Here is a 13,579-nt window from a genome sequence, read left to right as displayed (position 1 = left end):
AAATCATTAAATCTGCCAAATAGTGGTCTATAAATACTTAGTGTGAAATAAGAGTGTTCTCATTTATGTTTAAACAGTTTAAATTTCTTAGTATTTTCACCATAAAAATGTAATATTAATGAAAATTTTATTTGGCAATGAAAGTAAATACACCAGAGTTATTATTTCTTGTACACAGTCATCTATTTTCAAATATTGGCTTACCCTGAATGGCTTTTATCATATTTATGAGTTCTATTTGTTAAAATGGTAAGAATCAGAAAGTCAGCAAATGCAGACTCATGGAATTAGAAATTGCATTGGCTTTGGGTTGAAAGTGAATCTTTTCTCCATTGCTTGATATAAATTAACTTGCTGGTACATTTATCATTGCTATTAAGAGGCCCTTCTACACTTCTCTTTCTTCCAGACATGTCTACACATTGAATTTTAAAATATCCTTATGATGTAACTATAATCTCTTGTTTCCTTGATGTGAGTAATAACATAGTATCTAGCACATAATAAGCCCCTGGATAAAAATAAAATAAATATTGTACCAAAGAAATGCCCTAAAAATACCACAGACATATTAAAATGGAATTCTAAAAATGTTCGTGTAACCCAGAGGAAGGGAGGGAAAAGAGGAGAGAAAAAAAAAAAACAAAATAAAAATAAATGATAGACTTAAGTCCTAGCACATCAGTAATTCCATTGAATTCAAATGGCCTAAGTACATAGATCAGTTTAATGACAGAGACGGGCAGGGCGAATGAAAACAGAACCCGACTCTATGTGTCTTTAAGACACTTGCATCAAATAAAATGACATAGCCAGGTTCAATGTAAAAGGATAGAAAAAGATACATCATGGAAATACAAATAAAAGAAAGCAAAGTGGCTATATACTAATATCAGATAAAGTAGACCTGAGAGGAAATAAAAGAGGGTCATTCCAGGAAGTTGACATGACAATTCTAAATGTTTTTGCACCAACAATGTGGTGAAAAAAGACAAATCCACCACAATTACAGTTTGAGAGTTTAACGACCCTCTCAACAAATGATAGAACAACGACAGGGATTTCAAAGGAATTGATATTGAATAACATCATCAACCATCAGGATTTATAGAACACAATAAAAGTTCTTTTGAAACATCCATAGATCATATACCAAGAGCGTCCATATTTTGAGCCATGATTCAAGCTTCACTAAATTAAAAAAAAAACTACAACAAACCTGCATCATACAGAATATGTTCTCTAATGACAGCAGAATCAAAGTAGAAATCAGTAAGAGAAAGATAGCTCCATCTACTTCGACTTCCTGCATTGTGTTTTGAATATAGTAAGACCACACCATTTGTAGTTTCTGTCTAGAATCTTCTCCCCTTGGATATTTTCCTGGCTTATTCATTCTGAGGTCTAAATTCAACACCATCTCAGAAACTACTGCACTTACCCTATCCTAAGTACCCTCTGCATGGACCTCTCACTACCCTCCTCCTGTCTTTATCCCTCCCTCCATTTTTGTATCACCTTGTCATTTTCTTTTCAGTTGTTATAAATATCTAAAGCTACCTTTTTTGTTTATTTATATAATTATCAGCCACTGTTATGGACAAGAATATTAGCTCTAGAAAAGTAGAAATTACCATGCTACACAGAGTCCCCATCCCCCAGATGGGTAGGTACTGAGTGGACAGTGGATTTCTATCACCCAGGTAGCCATGTATACTGTAGTTACCTGAAGATCATCTCCTGCCACAGAAAGCCACAAGGGATCATCTTGTGAAAGTTAGTAAACAAACTCTTTCCTGCATGGAAATGAAACAGAGAGACCTAGCTTCTCTGCTTAGCTAACCTTTGGTTTCACATATTTGATAATCCAACAAAAGACACTCTCATGGGAACTTAGATTGAAATAGGTTAAATATGCTCAAAAACATTCAGAAGTCTGCAACCTTAACTTGTGGAAAAAGGTATGCAGTTCCCTAAAGTTTGTTGTAATAACGAAATAAAGATCTACACCAGTGAATTTTAAGTTTAGAAATGAATATTCTTTAGTTTACCTGGCATAGCAAAAATTTGCAAATAGGTAAATGATTAACAAATAGTGGTTACCCTGTTAAATTAGTATTTGAACATGTAAATGCACATTAAGTGAAAGGTCACCTTCAAGGTTTTTGCCTTTTCTGTTTTGAATTGTAGTTGAACATATGCTATTGGGTAAGTTGGGGAGGTCGTAAATCATGGGGTGTTGGAAGTTTGACAGGTCTAGTCCTGGCTCTGCCCCTGACTTTCTTGCTGGGAGGTGTTGGAAAAGTCAGTTACCCTACCCAGCCCTAGTTACCTCACCCATAAGGATGGGAATGATAAAAGCACCGCTGTAGAATTTTGGGAAGGATTTTACAAAAAATAATAACAACTTTGACATAATTATATACTGGAGGAGGGGAAGCTGTTGAGTAGGCTTCACACTTCCACCACAGTGAATAATAATCAGACTTGAAAACTCAACAGTATTCATAAGGGTGTTATATCTCCATGGAAGTAGGTCGAGACCCCTATGGTTACATTAAAGGCAGATGCTTTGTCTGGTGGATAGTCATTGCAATAAATGCTAAGTATCTCTTGTGTGTATGCATGGGGCCAAGCTGTAGAGATAGAGAAATGAACAAGAAGCTCTGGACTTCTGAGAGAGATGGACAGAAGAATGAACAGCTACAAAACACATGGTAATTTCTGGAACAGTCTAAGCTGTTCTGGCAGAGAGAGAGGGGAGCATCTAGCTTCACCCATGGGTCTGGAAGGATGAGTGACATTCCCCCGGCAGAGTACACGTGCAGAGCAGGTGGGCCTGGAAGCTCCCCTGCTAGAGTAGTGCTAGCAATTTGGCTATGAAGAGTTCCTTTAAGCCTTCTTTTTCTTCTTCTTCTTTTCTTCCTTCCTCCCTCCCTCCCTCCCTCCCTCCCTCCCTTCCTTCCTCCCTCACTACTAGGGATGAATAAATAAGCCCATACCTAGTAGTTTCATTTTGCAAGTGTTTAGTCTTCTTATATGTGCTAAACGCGCACTGACAGTCTCACTATTGTCTTGAAGATTCTCTCTTAGCTTCTCCCTTGGCATCATTTTTGTCTTAGCCAAATTATAAGACACAAGGACTATACCAAAATCAGCTGCATTTGTAGGAGCTGATGGGGCAGACATCACTTCTGCCTGTTAAATGCAGTGGTCAGCAGGTCTTCAGTGGGGTTTCTGCTGATGGCTGAGCGCTTGCTCCTATGCAGCCGTGGTCAAACGTCCATCTGCGGTCGGACAGAGACGTGCGCTCAGAAAGAGGGGTGGCTGGGAGCATCACAGACCAAAAGGTACTTGGGAGGGATGACAACAAAATGTTAAAAACTTCTCGATAAATGACAGCCTGAAATCTCTCAGGGGAGTATTGGCACAGTATTATAAGCAGGGCTGCCACAAGTAATACTCATCATCCACATAGTCCAGGAGTGGGTAAAGTATATAAATTAGAAAACGATGGTGTGCTCCTCACTGCAGTCGTGGGTCTCACATCTGTGGTGACAAGTTTCAGATTTGCCTTTTTCAATTTTAAACCTGCAGTAAACACTTAAAATACCTGCCACCTTCCTTTTTTCTTTCTCTTTTTTTGACTCAGTGGTGTTCAGTGTGGGCATTTTATCTAAAACTCTATTCATGCACATAGGCTTTCTCCAGTGTGTGCTTTTCAAATTCTGTCTTGCACAAATCTTTGTGGAATTTTGTTTTGTTTTGTTTGGAGTTTTCCTGCCCAAATCTTAAGACCAGGAGTCATTTAGTTCTTTTTTGTTTTTTTGTTCAAAAGCTTGGCATTCTTTATTGTAGATGTATGCCAAATCGTTAGAGGCCAAGCCTAAGTGTGCTATTTTATGTGCTTTGGGAAAAGAACGTCAAGTCCATCACTGTGCTTGCTTATGCCGAGATGCTTTATTTCTGTATTTCTTTCCTTTATGCAATCTATTCTTAAAAGTAAAACGGAATTCGAACTCAATAGGTCTGGGTTTTAGTCCATACTTGTTTTAGTTTTTGTAAACAGTAATGATGCTTAAATTATATAGAAATTTCTCTCCAGGTTGCCCTATTGTTCCTCATAATTAGAGCTGAGGAGCAACTGAGGCTTGCAAGGGAAGCCACACTTGCTCAAGTTTGTCTATGGAGTAAGGGGGAGGGCTCAGAGCAGAGGGGCAGGCTGATTCTAGTTCTGTGCGAGAAGTGAGGGACGTTATCAAGAATCAAAAGTCATGGTTGGGGATACTGGTAGTCCACGTAGCATTCATGAATTTAGAATGCAGAATCAGATGTACCTGCTCCTTGTTTTGCAAGTGAGGGGAAAATCATAAGTCCAGTGAGGCTCAGTTACTGGCCTAAAGATGCACAGCTGAGCTTTGACAGGTCCTACATCCCAGATTAGTGTTTACTATTAAAGATTTTAAAGGTTACTATATAACCTTCCTAAAGCCATTTAATGTCAACTTCTCTCCAATGTTTCATGCTTGCTGGCTTCAATTTAATACTATAAACCTTTTCATTTTTTTTAAAACACCTGAAGTCACAAGTGGGATTCATGGTAAGCAGTGGAGGTGTTGCCATCTTTTTATACATTTTTTTACTCATGATATTGAATTTGAAGTACTGCCCGCTTGAGGAGCTTTGGGCAAGTGTTTCAGTATTTAATCACATGGACACATCTGATTATTTCCAATGGATTGCATATTATAATACCGTCACTGATGAACCACATTGGCAATTGATTGCAAATGTTAGTCAGCCTCGTTGAAATGGTATTGGTAAGGTGTGTGATACAAAGTCCGACGGCGGGAGCCTGGTGGAAGTAATGTCTACTGAGAGGTGATGTGTACGGAAGCTCATTGGTTATCAGTGAGTTAATATTTAGAAAATTATTTGCACCCATTTTCGTTGTTAAAACTTACTTCATGTTTTCCGTGAGAGCTTTCACTGGAGTCATGGTTAAACCAGCATGGCTTGGTAATGAACTGAACCATACCGCCATAACTACCCCAAGGTTTACTTTTTTTCTGGAAGTGACTTTTTTCTTGATAGTCATTCCTTTCATTCCTTTCACAGTATTTTTCCCACGTGTGGCTTTAGCAGTATAGAACTAGCCTCAGGTGGATTTGTAATTATGAGAAAATCAGACTCATCCTTTCGATAGAAATTACAAAAACTGTGGCGCCCCAGAGGCACCTACTTCTGCCATGGTATGTGCCAGGGCGCTGATGGTGTACTTAGTCCATGCCACTGGTTTTCCTTTTATGGGTCTGGGTCGTGCTGGATACAAAGGGACCCTTGCATCTGTATGTGTTCCAGGCTTTGTTTGCATAAATGATTACCTTGTGTGTCTGGAATACAATTTTTCACCTGTATGTCGATGCTGTTGTGATTAATAAGACGGCAATTCACGTAAAAGCGTTAGTGAATCCAGACCAGATTTGGGGGATTATGTATTTTATTAGTCCACGTTGCTGAAAGCACAACTTTCATGTATGTCCTGTGCCTTTTTTTTTTTTTAACCATTATAAGTGCTTCTTGCGCTTGAAAAACTTGGAATCACAGGTCAATGTTAATTATCATTGCCTGTCAGAGTGGTCTGGGTGATTTAATATGAGTATCTTTGGTAGTGATCTCTCAGGCACTGCCCAATACCAACAGCTGTTTTTGGCATCACAAATGTGGTTCTGCAGCAACTCTTACTAAAGTGGGTTTGTAAACAGTACAGTGCTATGCAAGTATTATGGTTCCTTTTGATTTTAAAAACTAGGATCTATATGTTGAGAAATGGGTTCATTTACCCTGAGCCTATCTATTAGTTTTCTTTTGCTGCCATGACAAATGACAACAAATTTAGTAGCCTGAAACAATACAAATTTATTTTATGTTTTGAAGGCCAGCAGTTTCACATGGGCCTCACTGGGCTAACACCAAAGTGTCAGCTGGTTGTCTTCCTATTTGGAGGCTCCAGGGAAGATCGCTTCTTACTCATTTGGGTGGTTGACAATATTCAGTTCGTTGTGACTGGAGTATTAAGATTCCTTTTCCTTGCCGGCTGTCAACTGAGAGCCGTTCTCAGTTGCACAAAGCAACCCATTTTCTTTAGCTCATGGACATTGTTAGTCCATCTGTATAGCCAGCCGCAGTAGGCTGAATTCCTTTTGCTTCTGGGAATCTCTCCTCCTTCCCCTATCCCACCTCTCTAACTAGGAAAGGTCCACAGTTTTTAAGGATTTGGGATTAGGTTGCTCCCTCCAGGTAACCCAGGATAATTTCCTCACCTCAAGGTCTTTATTGTGTCTGCAAAGTGCTTTTGAAATGTAAGGTAGCATATTCACTGGGTTGTGGGCATCATCTGGGTACCATTATTCTACCTATCACAGCCTAGCAATTATTTTACTTTTAAACTTGAAACTCTGCTAATTTGCTTAGACTTTTGCCCTTGGAATTGGAGAGTAGAGCAGTAATCACTCGTCACACAGTGGCATCAACAGTGCTTACGTCCTTTCTTCTAGTCCTCCATCAGAGCACTCAAGAAAAATGTATTTAAAAAGTAAATAAATTAAAAAAAATCATTTGAAGAGATCTAGCCACTGATTTGAGATTTCACTGTCTTACAGAACAAAAACAATGCAGAAAGGGGGTCTAGCTGTAGAGAAGTTACTACTTTTGGTTTCAACAGTAAAAAATCTTACGATTGTAGGATGGGCCTTCTTCCTCCTAGTTCAGCTTTAGAAGTTCTGCTTCAGATTTAGCCCCTGATGCTGGAACTTGATGGATAAATTATGGTCTTTCTGTCGCCTGTTGAAGAAATCTGTTAAGATTTGCTGAGTTAACACTGAAAAGTAGAACTAGGTAAGAACTTCCAGCTTAATATGCAGGTAGAAATGTTCCAGGCTCAGCGCCCCTTAAGATGACTTGAAATCCATCTCTTCTTTGCTGCCAAGAAAGCAGATGGGCTCTTGTCACTGCAGAACGATGCTGTGTTAATTAATATAGTATGAAACCAACTCTGGTTGAGCGTGCACTTTGTAAGAGAGGGTAGTTACTGCTTTACCTGGAAGGAAGTGCTCAGGGAATTTTTGGAATGCATTTAAGCCTCACGGTTGTAAGGGTAGGTGCAGAGATGCTGCTTATTTGTACACCTACTCTTTTTTAAAAATTGTACTGCAGGCAATTGGAGGGATGGAACATTAACTTATATGTTACATAACTGTGAGTAGAGCTGTACTTTTGAGTGCTGAAATGAAATGGGAGAAAGCTTTTCCCCCCCTGTAGTAATTATGTCAGCAGTCGTAGAAACGTCCTCCATGCCAAGAATGGATAGCTTGGGAACTAGAAATTTAGTGTTTCATGGAGGGAATGTGGATGAGTAAGCCTTGAAGTAAAGATGCACCTGCATGTCTTCATTGAACCCCCTTGGCACAACATCTTAGATCAAAGGCATTTGAAGGTTCAGACTGAGGCCTGTGTTGAGGTAGAAGAGTACAGTGCTTAATAGAAAGGCCTTTGGAACAAAGGTGATTTGACTCTACAGTTAACGAGCTCTGTGACACTTTGACATTATCTCATTTTGCTGTGTAAATTCTAAATATGGCGTTGTCTCCTAAAGAGACCTTTTTAAAAAATGTAGCTCTGGCTGGTGTGGCTCAGTGGTTTGAAGGCTGACCTGTGAACCAGAGGGTCACTGGTTCGATTCCCAGTCAGGGCACAGGCCTGGGTTGCAGGCCAGGTCCCCAGAAGGGGCCGCATGAGTGCAACCACACATTAATGTTTCTCTCTCTCTCTTTCTCCCTCCCTTCCCCTCTCTCTAAAAAATAAATAAAATCTTTTAAAAATTAAAATTAAAAAATGATACTGTTTGCCCTGTGCCTGACATATAGTAAAATGGTCAATGAATGGAAGCAGTTTTTCCCCCTGCTTCTCCCATCTCTTTCCTGCTTGCTGCCTTACCTCCCAATTCAGTATTAACATTCTAAAGCCTGACACAGCCCTTAGGCTTTTGGTCATGAATATTGTTGTTTTGCCTTTGTATTAGGGAGAAGAATAGAATATAGGAAGGAAAAAAGGGAGAACTACCGATGTCAGTGGTGAAGATTTAGGTTTATAACCAGCACTGAGTTTTTGGGGACTGGATAAAGAAAATTCTTTAAATTTTTTATGTGATCAGTATGGGGCTGTGCAGTGGGGTAGGCCTGGAGGTGGCATACATTTGTATTGAAAATCTCAGGATCATAGAACTATGGGACAGGCATCCAAGCTGGGAAAATATAAATTTAATGTGAATAACTATTTCTGTCTAACATGGCTGATGAAAAAATCCTAGACCTCAATTTCTCAAAAAAAAAACTGTGCAGGCAGAAAATATAAATAGCAGCAAAATAATGACAACATTGAAACATTGCCCAAAGAATAAAATGAAATATTGAGTCCACCATGATAACAATAAATGATGGAATACACGCATAAATGGGGAAGAAGTGATAAACCTGCCTTGCAGAATAATTCCAAGTACTATAGAAAAGAGGGGGGGCTTAATTTGCCTCCCGAAGTGTGGCATAGACTTAGTAACTCGTGTCCACAGATTAGAACATGGGGAATGAAAAATAGCGACTCTACAGTGGAGAAAGCTGGCAGACACACCTTAACAAAGTGATCAAGGTTAACATCATCAGTGATGGGCCATGTTGATAGCATATACTCTTAATATGAAATGACAAAAGGGCCGTCTCACTCTTTGGTATTACTTCCCAAATTTATAACCCTAACCTAATCATGAGAAAAATGCCAGACAAACCCAAATGGAGGGTTATCCTACAAAATGACCAGTATTCTTCGAAACTGTCAATGTTAAGAAAAACAAGGCCAGTCTAAGAAATTTGAGTGGTAAAAAGCAATTCCTTATTGATCAGGCGATTACCCTGGATTATGGAACCCTCAGAGATTATGGAACCCAGAACCTCCTTGAGAAGCAGGAAGTCTTGTTAACGGGCAGGATGCAGGGAGCTGCGGTGCAAATTTACATCAGATTGGAGCAAGTCAGGAAAGGTGAGGAGAAACAGAAGAACCAGAGGGCAGTTGCCAAGGGCAGTGCTAACAGAACGAATGTAATTTACTTACTTACTTACTTATTTATTTCCTCACCTAAGGACATGCTTATTAATTTTAGAGAGAAAGGGGAAGGGTGAGGGAGAGGGTTGGGGGAAGAGCAACATCGATCGATTGCCTCATATATGTCCTGACAAGAACCGAACCTGCAACTTTTTGGTATGTGGGCCAGTGCTCCAAACAACTGAGCCACACTGACCAGGGCTCCTGTTATTTATTTTTAAAGGTGCCCTTATTCCTCTCACTGATGTTATCATTGGTAATATGTATAAAAGGCTTTGGGGAAAAAAAACATTTGAAATATGAAGTTGGTCATGTGTCCCATCTTCAAAACCTACAGCAGAGGGTTTTGGAGGATCAGCTTGTTAGAGTTTCTTGATGGCAAAACTGTCCACATCTCAATACAGTGCCCTTAGAGTAATTAGAGAGGGAAGAAATGAAAAAAGAATCCACACTGATAAATGTCAGGTTGTTCTGGTCTTCTGAGTTGGGCACAAAATGTACCAAATCTTGAAGGGTATAACCAGTGTATATAATGACAGGAAAGGTCACTAAGAAAAATACTCCTCTTAATTATCTATTAATTTTTTTCAAAGTGTTATCTGACTGAGTAGCCATACTTAATTGGCCCAGAAACAGATGAAGGTTCTTTTGAGCCAAAGCAACTTTTGAAAAGTTACAGAGAAGGTCTGATACCTAATCCATTTCAAAACATTTAAAAAATAATACTCCCCTTGATTTCTTATTACCCCAATCATCTTCACATGTAAGTAGCTCATTATAGTAGCTAACATTGCTAATATGATAATATTAATCTGTTTATTTAAGTTTTGTTGTGGTCCCCTATCCATTATAAAAATCATAGCTGTTAATTCCAAAAAACTTGGGAGTGTTCAGAAAAGTAGATGAAGAAACTAGAATTCACTCATAATTCTACCACTCATCAATAATGTGTTTTTACCATTTTGATGTATATTTTTCCAGATTATTTTCTGTAGGAGGTTGGGGGGGTGGGTGGTGTGTTGTGTTGTGTGTGTGTGTGTGTGTGTGTGTGTGTGTGTGTGTGTATTACTAAAATGGCTCATAATATAAAATACTTATAAGTGTATATATGTATATGATATTAACTTTAAAATACTGTGGACATCTTTCCTCATTGATAAATATATAGTTCTATATTACCTTTCAAAGTGTTTTAGAAGTCCATTATATAATTATGCCATAATTTATTTTTTTTAAATTTCTTTTGATGGACGTTTACCTACAGTAGTGTGCTGATAAGTGTTTAACAACTGGTTCTCTGGGGAAAAAAGAGCCCTGACTTAGGACATTCTGATTTCCATGGTATGTGTGTACCCACCGCCGTGGCTGATGTCCAGCTACCAGTGTGAAGTGACTGAACATGGAGTTGTGAAGAGGTGTTACTCTGTGAGCCAGGACACACCAGCTTCAGCACCACACTACCAAAGGTTAAAGTTTTAAACAATTGGTTTTAAGGATAGTTCTTTAAGGGAAGTATTGTTTAGATGCTAGACAGAATCTCAACATGTTAAGAGGGACTGTCAGTTATGGAAAAAAACAAAACAAAACATGCCTGCCATCGGCCAAAATGTTTAATTGATAACCTATCAAGATGTTTTTCTTTCCACTGCTTCTCTTAATTTTTCAAAACTAACCTTGTGCTTCGATTTTCAGAGATAATCTTCTAAAACATCTTAAACCAATATGCTGTTTTAAAGTTGTTAATGCATTTCCTATGTCTTTGTGCATTTTGAAGATATTACTCTCTCCTCTACTTCATGGACCTTATCTTAGGCTGTTTGTGTATATTTGGTGGCTGGGGCTAGGGACTGCAGACCATGCTTCTCCCAGGGAGCATCTGGAAATACTTAGCGTTCATTTAGTCTTAAAATATGTTTTAATATTCCAGTGGATGCTTTGGTACCTGGGAACAAAAGAAATTAAGATGGAAAGAAACATGCTATTTTTCAGCAAGGTTAAATTATTGAAACACAAGGAAAAAAAAACATGGCTTCTAGTAATATTGCCTGCCTTCTTGATTTAAAAACCCTAAGCTCTAAATGCTGCCTTAGATATGAAAGGTATTTAGATGGCCACTTTCAGAAGGAAATGGAGGGCTGGTGTGTCCGTTTCTTTGTTCATGAATTAATGAATGGTGGAAAGAGGTTGGTCAGCTGAGAGCAGATTTATTTTTGAGGACAGTGGTTCTTACGCAAAACCCTTTCAACAATCCATTTGGCTTGTACTTGCAACTTTCTTAATGTCTTCGTCATCACTCATTTGTTTCTTAACAGTTAAAAGTTTGGGAAGTAACCTGGGACCTCTAGACCTGCCCACCCTTGTTTTCTTGCATCTGTGCAGCAGCAGGATGTGTTCATTGACCTCTCATAGCAAGTGCACAAATAGGTTGTATTGCTTTGGGACTTGCGAAGAGTTCTTGGCCAGCAAGGAAATGGAAAGATGTGAGATGTGATGTGCAAACAAGACCCACTATTTGCACACCTGCAGCTCTGGCAGTTAATTATATCTCTCCTTTAAGATCCTGAAAGGGTTTGGGTAAAGGCAGGGCAGTGATTCTCAAAACATGTCAAGTTCCAAATTTGCAGTGATGGTGAGTAGTCATAGGTGGCTTAGCTGAATAACTTTTTTTTCCCCCTTAACGAATGTCTCACAAAACAGCAGAATGTATCTCTGAAGACCAAAGGTGAAACAATGCTAGCTCTGTGAACTCGCTCTTCTTCTCGTGCGAATCCATAAACTGCCACAGATCGACAGCAAGGAGCTCAATGAGAAGACACTTTTAATATTCTTTTAGTTAAAACAAATTAATTCTCTAACATTTCCCAGGGGAAAAAATTGGTACAGTGGTCAGTAACTTTTTAGTTCTTTTGTGCTGGGCTTAATGAAAGGCACTTTATGTTTAATTCTAATACCAACCCTAGGAAACACTTAAATGTCCTCCATTTTACCAGTGAAGACATGGAGGTGAAGAAGGTTTAAACAATTCATCTAATGTCCTACCACCTAGTAGGTGGCAAACCAGATTTACACCTGGTCTCTTACGTTCTGGAGCCCAGTGTACACTTCTACATCTCACCTGGCGACACTGGAGAAGGGGCGTGCCAGGCATGTGTCCACTGTTAGAAATGTAAGTGCCATGAAGCATCCTCAGTACCTAGATCAGTTCTGGCTTACAGTACAGATTAAAAAAAATATATATATATATGTATAAATATCTATACTATATATATATATATAGTATAAACATATATATTGATCGCTCTGAGTAGGGTTTTTCCTCACTTTTATCCATTTACATAATGAGATTATATACTAAGCTATCAGTAGTGACAGAGAGGATGAGAATAACAAGATGCTGTTGACAACAGCAGAGTATGTGGTATGTATGTCTGTACAAGCAGGCGGGAGAAGGTTTTACTTAGCTTTATATGACCCTCCACAAAACTGCCACTGGCCTTGGACTAGTGAAATGAATAATAGGAAGTAGTGGGAATGTCCTCGCCCTCATTTAATAAATATTTCTTGAGCCCCTTTGTCAGGAGCTGTGCCTGGACTGGAAATGTAACAGAGAACAGATGGGTTAAGACCCTGCTTTTGTGGAACCCATTTTCTGTCTTGTGTCCAGAGAATGACATGGAACATAAGAGGAGAATGAGTAGTATAACCAACGCCTTCCTGTGTGCCCCATCCACCCTGAAGAACTCTCCTCAGTCTTGTTCTCCTTCCTATTTTGAAGCAATTTGTAGATGTTATCTTACTTCATATATCTTTCAGTATGTGCTTCTAAGAGAGAAGGACTTTAAAAAATGTAAAATTAAAAAAGTCAGCTTAATACCTTCATCATCAAATATCCAGTCAATGTTCAAAAGACTAATTATCAAATATTGTAAAATGTTTTTTTCTCTTTGATTTAATAAGGATCTAAATAAGATCCCTGTTCTGTGATTGATTGATTGGTCCTTTATGCTTCTGGTTATCTGTTAAGTTTCTTCTCCATTTCCTCATTCCCAACAAGTCTTCCTCTCTCTGCAGTTTAATTTTGAAGAATGTGGGTTGTTTGTCCTTTAGTTTCCCACAATGTGGACCAGCTGGTCCATCCTCCAGTGTCAGTTCACATGTTGCTCGATTGTCTGTGTTTCCTGTAAGTTGGTAGGTGCAGATAGACACTTGCTACTTTCCTTCTTTGGGTGGATGGAAAGTGGAGTGATATGGCTAAGTTGAGATGATCCCCTTAAATGTAAAAATGAAATTCTAAAAAGAATAGTTGTCTCAGAGTTTGTTAGCTTATTGCAGCCATCATTCCTTTGGAGCAGGCCTTGGTACAGTTTGAGTCTCATTATTATGCACTATCAGCTCTGCCTTCTTAGCTGCTTATCTTAAATTTTGC

The 13,579-nt window shown here is 38.9% G+C and overlaps 1 protein-coding gene and 1 non-coding gene across 14 annotated transcripts in view; one reads left to right on the top strand and one right to left on the bottom strand.

The window, feature by feature from the left end:
• MAGI1 (membrane associated guanylate kinase, WW and PDZ domain containing 1) overlaps window positions 1–13,579 on the top strand; it is a 613,456-nt gene that overhangs the window by 177,727 nt on the left and 422,150 nt on the right. The window lies entirely within an intron of this gene.
• Window positions 11,833–11,967, bottom strand: LOC129061103 (small nucleolar RNA SNORA75). The gene has a single exon (XR_008528073.1). It is a non-coding gene; the product is annotated as a small nucleolar RNA SNORA75 (small nucleolar RNA).

The sequence above is a fragment of the Pteronotus mesoamericanus genome, unplaced genomic scaffold (genome assembly GCF_021234165.1).
Source record: "Pteronotus mesoamericanus isolate MK-2021 breed Mesoamerican mustached bat unplaced genomic scaffold, CSHL_Meso_final scaffold_54, whole genome shotgun sequence".
Classification (NCBI taxonomy): Eukaryota; Metazoa; Chordata; class Mammalia; order Chiroptera; family Mormoopidae; genus Pteronotus; species Pteronotus mesoamericanus.
This window is presented reverse-complemented; position numbering and strand designations above follow the sequence as displayed.